Raw genomic sequence first — 8,835 nt, forward strand, 5'->3', positions numbered from 1 at the left:
ACCCTGAGCACTGAGCACCCAGCACCCCGAGTACTGAGCACCCAGCACCCCGAGTACTGAGCACCGAGCACCCCGAGCACTGAGCACCCAGCACCCTGAGCGCTGAGCACCCAGCATCCCGAGCACTGAGCACCCAGCACCCTGAGTACTGAGAAACGAGCACCCTGACTACTGAGCACCAAGCACCCTGAGTACTGAGCCCCTAGCACCCTGAGAATGAGCACCCAGCACCATGAGTACTGAGCACCCAGCACCCTGAGTACTGAGCACTAAGAACCCAGAGCACTGAGCACCCAGCACCCCGAGCACGGAGCACCCACGACCCCGAGCACTGAGAACTGAGCACCCAGCACCCTGAGTACTGAGCACCGAGCTCCCCGAGCACTGAGCACCCTGAGTACTGAGCACCCAGCACCCTGATCACTGAGCACCCAGCACACTGAGCACTGAGCACCCAGCACCCTGAGCAATGAGCACCCAGCACCCTGAGTACTGAGCACCCAGCACGCTGAGTACTGAGCACCCAGCACCCCGAGCACTGAGCACCCAGCACCCTGAGTACTGAGCACCGATCACCCTGAGCACTGAGCACCCAGGACCCCGAGCACTGAGCACCCAGCACCCTGAGTACAGAGCACCCAGCACCCCGAGTACTGAGCACCCAGCACCCTGAGCACTGAGCACCCAGCACCCTGAGTACTGAGCACCCAGCACCCTGAGCACTGAGCACCCAGCACCCTGAGCACTGAGCACCCAGCACCCTGAGTACTGAGCACCCAGCACCCTGATTACTGAGTAACCAGCACCCTGAGCACTGAGCACCCAGCACCCTGAGTACTGAGCACCGAGCACCCTGAGTACTGAGCACCCAGCACCCTTAGTACTGAGCACCCAGCACCCTGAGCACTGAGCACCCAGCACCCTGAGTACTGAGCACCCAGCACCACCCTCAGCACTGAGCACCCAGCACCCCGAGCACTGAGCACCCAGCACCCTGAGCACTGAGCACCCAGCACCCCGAGTACTGAGCACCCAGCACCCCGAGAACTGAGCACCCAGCACCCCGAGCACTGAGCACCTAGCAACCTGAGTACTGAGAACAGATCACCCTGAGTACTGAGCACCCAGCACCCTGAGTACTGAGCCCCCAGCACGCTGAGTACTGAGCACCCAGCACCCCGAGCACTGAGCACCCAGCACCCCGAGAATGAGCACCCAGCACCCTGAGTACTGAGAACCGAGCACCCTGAGTACTGAGCACCCAGCACCCTGAGTACTGAGCCCCTAGCACCCTGAGAATGAGCACCCAGCACCATGAGTACTGAGCACCCAGCACCCTGAGTACTGAGCACAAAGCACCCAGAGCACTGAGAACCCAGCACCCCGAGCACGGAGCACCCAGGACCCCGAGCACTGAGAACTGAGCACCCAGCACCCTGAGTACTGAGCACCGAGCTCCCCGAGCACTGAGCACCCTGAGTACTGAGCACCCAGCACCCCGATCACTGAGCACCCAGCACCCTGAGCACTGAGCACCCAGCACCCTGAGCACTGAGCACCCAGCACCCTGAGTACTGAGCACCCAGCACGCTGAGTACTGAGCACCCAGCACCCCGAGCACTGAGCACCCAGCACCCTGAGTACTGAGCACTGAGCACCCAGCACCCCGAGCACTGAGCACCCAGCACCCTGTGTACTGAGCACTGAGCACCCTGAGTACTAAGCACCCAGCACCCTGAGTACTGAGCACCCAGGACCCTGAGCACGGAGCACCCCGAGCACTGAGCACCCAGCACCCTGAGCACTCAGCACCCAGCACCCCGAGCACTGAGCACCCAGCACCTGAGCACTGAGCACCCAGCACCCTGAGCACGGAGCACCCCGAGGACTGAGCACCCAGCACCCTGAGCACTGAGCACCCAGCACCCTGAGCACTGAGCACCCAGCACCCTGAGCACTGAGCAGCCAGCACCCCGAGCACGGAGCACCCAGCACCCTGAGTACTGAGCACCCAACACCCAGAGTACTGAGCACCCAGCACCCTGAGCACTGAGCACCCAGCACCCCGAGTACTGAGCACCCAGCACCCTGAGTACTGAGCACCCAGCACCCTGAGCACTGAGCACCCGGAGGACTGAGCACCCAGCACCCTGAGCACTGAGCACCGATCACCCTGAGCACTGAGCACCCAGCACCCCGAGCACTGAACACCCAGCACCCTGAGCACTGAGCACCGATCACCCTGAGCACTGAGCACCCAGCACCCTCAGCACTGAGCACCCAGCACCCCGAGCACTGAGCACCCAGCACCCTGAGCACTGAGCACCCAGCACCCCGAGTACTGAGCACCCAGCACCCCGAGTACTGAGCACCGAGCACCCCGAGCACTGAGCACCCAGCACCCTGAGCACTGAGCACCCAGCATCCCGAGCACTGAGCACCCAGCACCCTGAGTACTGAGAACCGAGCACCCTGAGTAATGAGCACCAAGCACCCTGAGTACTGAGCCCCTAGCACCCTGAGAATGAGCACCCAGCACCATGAGTACTGAGCACCCAGCACCCTGAGTACTGAGCACTAAGCACCCAGAGCACTGAGCACCCAGCACCCCGAGCACGGAGCACCCAGGACCCCGAGCACTGAGAACTGAGCACCCAGCACCCTGAGTACTGAGAACCGAGCTCCCCGAGCACTGAGCACCCTGAGTACTGAGCACCCAGCACCCCGATCACTGAGCACCCAGCACCCTGAGCACTGAGCACCCAGGACCCCGAGCACTGAGCACCCAGCACCATGAGTACAGAGCACCCAGCACCCCGAGTACTGAGCACCCAGCACCCTGAGTACTGAGCACCCAGCACGCTGAGTACTGAGCACCCTGAGTACTGAGCACCGATCACCCTGAGCACTGAGCACCCAGGACCCCGAGCACTGAGCACCCAGCACCCTGAGTACAGAGCACCCAGCACCCCAAGTACTGAGCACCCAGCACCCTGAGCACTGAGCACCCAGCACCCTGAGTACTGAGCACCCAGAGTACTGAGCACCGATCACCCTGAGCACTGAGCACCCAGCACCCTGAGTACTGAGCACCCAGCACCCTGAGCACTGAGCACCCAGCACCCTGAGCACTGAGCACCCAGCACCCTGAGTACTGAGCACCCAGCACCCTGATTACTGAGTAACCAGCACCCTGAGCACTGAGCACCCAGCACCCTGAGTACTGAGCACCGAGCACCCTGAGTACTGAGCACCCAGCACCCTTAGTACTGAGCACCCAGCACCCTGAGCACTGAGCACCCAGCACCCTGAGTACTGAGCACCCAGCACCACACTCAGCACTGAGCACCCAGCACCCCGAGCACTGAGCACCCAGCACCCTGAGCACTGAGCACCCAGCACCACGAGTACTGAGCACCCAGCACCCCGAGTACTGAGCACCGAGCACCTCGAGCACTGAGCACCCAGCACCCTGAGTACTGAGCACCCAGCACCCTGAGTACTGAGCACTGAGCACCCCGAGTACTGAGCACCCAGCACCCCGAGCACTGAGCACCTAGCAACCTGAGTATTGAGAACAGATCACCCTGAGTACTGAGCACCCAGCACCCTGAGTACTGAGCCCCCAGCAAGCAGAGTACTGAGCACCCAGCAACCTGAGCAATGAGCACCCAGCACTCCGAGAATGAGCACCCAGCACCCTGAGTACTGAGAACCGAGCACCCTGAGTACTGAGCACACAGCACCCTGAGTACTGAGCCCCTAGCACCCTGAGAATGAGCACCCAGCACCATGAGTACTGAGCACCCAGCACCCTGAGTACTGAGCACTAAGCACCCAGAGCACTGAGCACCCAGCACCCCGAGCACGGAGCACCCACGACCCCGAGCACTGAGAACTGAGCACCCAGCACCCTGAGCACTGAGCACCCAGCATCCCGAGCACTGAGCACCCAGCACCCTGAGTACTGAGAACCGAGCACCCTGAGTACTGAGCACCAAGCACCCTGAGTACTGAGCCCCTAGCACCCTGAGAATGAGCACCCAGCACCATGAGTACTGAGCACCCAGCACCCTGAGTACTGAGCACTAAGAACCCAGAGCACTGAGCACCCAGCACCCCGAGCACGGAGCACCCACGACCCCGAGCACTGAGAACTGAGCACCCAGCACCCTGAGTACTGAGCACCGAGCTCCCCGAGCACTGAGCACCCTGAGTACTGAGCACCCAGCACCCCGATCACTGAGCACCCAGCACCCTGAGCACTGAGCACCCAGCACCCTGAGCACTGATCACACAGCACCCTGAGTACTGAGCACCCAGCACGCTGAGTACTGAGCACCCAGCACCCCGAGCACTGAGCACCCAGCACCCTGAGTACTGAGCACTGAGCACCCAGCACCCCGAGCACTGAGCACCCAGCACCTTGTGTACTGAGCACTGAGCACCCTGAGTACTAAGCACCCAGCACCCTGAGTACTGAGCACCCAGGACCCTGAGCACGGAGCACCCCGAGCACTGAGCACCCAGCACCCTGAGCACTCAGCACCCAGCACCCCGAGCACTGAGCACCCAGCACCCTGAGCACTGAGCACCCAGCACCCTGAGCACGGAGCACCCCGAGGACTGAGCACCCAGCACCCTGAGCACTGAGCACCCAGCACCCTGAGCACTGAGCACCCAGCACCCTGAGCACTGAGCAGCCAGCACCCCGAGCACGGAGCACCCAGCACCCTGAGTAATGAGCACCCAACACCCAGAGTACTGAGCACCCAGCACCCTGAGCACTGAGCACCCAGCACCCCGAGTACTGAGCACCCAGCACCCTGAGTACTGAGCACCCAGCACCCTGAGCACTGAGCACCCGGAGGACTGAGCACCCAGCACCCTGAGCACTGAGCACCGATCACCCTGAGCACTGAGCACCCAGCACCCCGAGCACTGAACACCCAGCACCCTGAGCACTGAGCACCGATCACCCTGAGCACTAAGCAACCAGCACCCTCAGCACTGAGCACCCAGCACCCCGAGCACTGAGCACCCAGCACCCTGAGCACTGAGCACCCAGCACCCCGAGTACTGAGCACCCAGCACCCCGAGTACTGAGCACCGAGCACCCCTAGCACTGAGCACCCAGCACCCTGAGCACTGAGCACCCAGCATCCCGAGCACTGAGCACCCAGCACCCTGAGTACTGAGAACCGAGCACCCTGAGTAATGAACACCAAGCACCCTGAGTACTGAGCCCCTAGCACCCTGAGAATGAGCACCCAGCACCATGAGTACTGAGCACCCAGCACCCTGAGTACTGAGCACTAAGCACCCAGAGCACTGAGCACCCAGCACCCCGAGCACGGAGCACCCAGGACCCCGAGCACTGAGAACTGAGCACCCAGCACCCTGAGTACTGAGCACCGAGCTCCCCGAGCACTGAGCACCCTGAGTACTGAGCACCCAGCACCCCGATCACTGAGCACCCAGCACCCTGAGCACTGAGCACCCAGGACCCCGAGCACTGAGCACCCAGCACCATGAGTACAGAGCACCCAGCACCCCGAGTACTGAGCACCCAGCACCCTGAGTACTGAGCACCCAGCACGCTGAGTACTGAGCACCAAGCACCCCGAGCACTGAGCACCCAGCACCCTGAGTACTGAGCACCGATCACCCTGAGCACTGAGCACCCAGGACCCCGAGCACTGAGCACCCAGCACCCTGAGTACAGAGCACCCAGCACCCCAAGTACTGAGCACCCAGCACCCTGAGCACTGAGCACCCAGCACCCTGAGTACTGAGCACCCAGCACCCTGATTACTGAGTAACCAGCACCCTGAGCACTGAGCACCCAGCACCCTGAGTACTGAGCACCGAGCACCCTGAGTACTGAGCTCCCAGCACCCTTAGTACTGAGCACCCAGCACCCTGAGCACTGAGCACCCAGCACCCTGAGTACTGAGCACCCAGCACCACACTCAGCACTGAGCACCCAGCACCCCGAGCACTGAGCACCCAGCACCCTGAGCACTGAGCACCCAGCACCCCGAGTACTGAGCACCCAGCACCCCGAGTACTGAGCACCGAGCACCTCGAGCACTGAGCACCCAGCACCCTGAGTACTGAGCACCCAGCACCCTGAGTACTGAGCACTGAGCACCCCGAGTACTGAGCACCCAGCACCCCGAGCACTGAGCACCTAGCAACCTGAGTATTGAGAACAGATCACCCTGAGAACTGAGCACCCAGCACCCTGAGTACTTAGCCCCCAGCACGCTAAGTACTGAGCACCCAGCAACCTGAGCAATGAGCACCCAGCACTCCGAGAATGAGCACCCAGCACCCTGAGTACTGAGAACCGAGCACCCTGAGTACTGAGCACACAGCACCCTGAGTACTGAGCCCCTAGCACCCTGAGAATGAGCACCCAGCACCATGAGTACTGAGCACCCAGCACCCTGAGTACTGAGCACTAAGCACCCAGAGCACTAAGCACCCAGCACCCCGAGCACGGAGCACCCACGACCCCGAGCACTGAGAACTGAGCACCCAGCACCCTGAGCACTGAGCACCCAGCATCCCGAGCACTGAGCACCCAGCACCCTGAGTACTGAGAACCGAGCACCCTGAGTACTGAGCACCAAGCACCCTGAGTACTGAGCCCCTAGCACCCTGAGAATGAGCACCCAGCACCATGAGTACTGAGCACCCAGCACCCTGAGTACTGAGCACTAAGAACCCAGAGCACTGAGCACCCAGCACCCCGAGCACGGAGCACCCACGACCCCGAGCACTGAGAACTGAGCACCCAGCACCCTGAGTACTGAGCACCGAGCTCCCCGAGCACTGAGCACCCTGAGTACTGAGCACCCAGCACCCCGATCACTGAGCACCCAGCACACTGAGAACTGAGCACCCAGCACCCTGAGCACTGAGCACCCAGCACCCTGAGTACTGAGCACCCAGCACGCTGAGTACTGAGCACCCAGCACCCCGAGCACTGAGCACCCAGCACCCTGAGTACTGAGCACCGATCACCCTGAGCACTGAGCACCCAGGACCCCGAGCACTGAGCACCCAGCACCCTGAGTACAGAGCACCCAGCACCCCGAGTACTGAGCACCCAGCACCCTGAGCACTGAGCACACAGCACCCTGAGTACTGAGCACCCTGAGTACTGAGCACCGATCACCATGAGCACTGAACACCCAGCACCCTGAGTACTGAGCACCCAGCACCCTGAGCACTGAGCACCCAGCACCCTGAGCACTGAGCACCCAGCACCCTGAGTACTGAGCACCCAGCACCCTGATTACTGAGTAACCAGCACCCTGAGCACTGAGCACCCAGCACCCTGAGTACTGAGCACCGAGCACCCTGAGTACTGAGCACCCAGCACCCTTAGTACTGAGCACCCAGCACCCTGAGCACTGAGCACCCAGCACCCTGAGTACTGAGCACCCAGCACCACCCTCAGCACTGAGCACCCAGCACCCCGAGCACTGAGCACCCAGCACCCTGAGCACTGAGCACCCAGCACCCCGAGTACTGAGCACCCAGCACCCCGAGTACTGAGCACCGAGCACCTCGAGCACTGAGCACCCAGTACCCTGAGTACTGAGCACCCAGCACCCTGAGTACTGAGCACTGAGCACCCCGAGTACTGAGCACCCAGCACCCCGAGCACTGAGCACATAGCAACCTGAGTACTGAGAACAGATCACCCTGAGTACTGAGCACCCAGCACCCTGAGTACTGAGCCCCCAGCACGCTGAGTACTGAGCACCCAGCACCCCGAGAATGAGCACCCAGCACCCTGAGTACTGAGAACCGAGCACCCTGAGTACTGAGCACCCAGCACCCTGAGTACTGAGCCCCTAGCACCCTGAGAATGAGCACCCAGCACCATGAGTACTGAGCACCCAGCACCCTGAGTACTGAGCACAAAGCACCCAGAGCACTGAGAACCCAGCACCCCGAGCACGGAGCACCCAGGACCCCGAGCACTGAGAACTGGGCACCCAGCACCCTGAGTACTGAGCAAACAGCACCCTGAGCACTGAGCACCCGGAGGACTGAGCATCCAGCACCCTGAGCACTGAGCACCGATCACCCTGAGCACTGAGCACCCAGCACCCCGAGCACTGAGCACCCAGCACCCTGAGTACTGAGCACCCAGCACCCGAGTACTGAGCACCCAGCACCCTGAGTACTGAGCACCCAGCACCTTGAGCACTGAGCACCCAGCACCCTGAGTACTGAGCACCCTGAGTACTGAGCACTGAGCACCGAGCACCCTGAGTACTGAGCAGCCTGAGGACTGAGCACCCAGCACACTGAGCACTGAGCACCCAGCACCCTGAGTACTAAGCACAGATCACCCTGAGCACTGAGCACCCAGCACACCGAGCACTGAGCACTGAGCACCCTGAGGACTGAGCACCCAGCACCCTGAGCACTGATCACCGAGCACCCTGAGTACTGAACACCCAGCACGCTGAGTACTGAGCACTGAGCACACAGCACCCCGAGCACTGAGCACCCAGCACCCCGAGCACTGAGCACTGAGCACACTGAGCACTGAGCACCCAGAACCCCGAGTACTGAGCACTGAGCAGGGTGAGTACTGAGCACCCAGCACCCTGAGCACTGAGAACCCTGAGTACTGAGCACCGAGCACCCTGAGTACTGAGCACCCAGCACCCTGAGCACTGAGCACGGAGCACCCCGAGGACTGAGCACCCAGCACCCTGAGCACTGAGCACCCAGCACCTTGAGTACTGAGCACTGAGCACCCCGAGCACTGAGCACCCAGCACGCTGAATACTGAGCACCCAGCAC

This window comes from Microtus oregoni, unplaced genomic scaffold (genome assembly GCF_018167655.1).
Source record: "Microtus oregoni isolate MIOR12 unplaced genomic scaffold, Mior012 000066F_ref0000041, whole genome shotgun sequence".
In the NCBI taxonomy this organism is placed as follows: Eukaryota; Metazoa; Chordata; class Mammalia; order Rodentia; family Cricetidae; genus Microtus; species Microtus oregoni.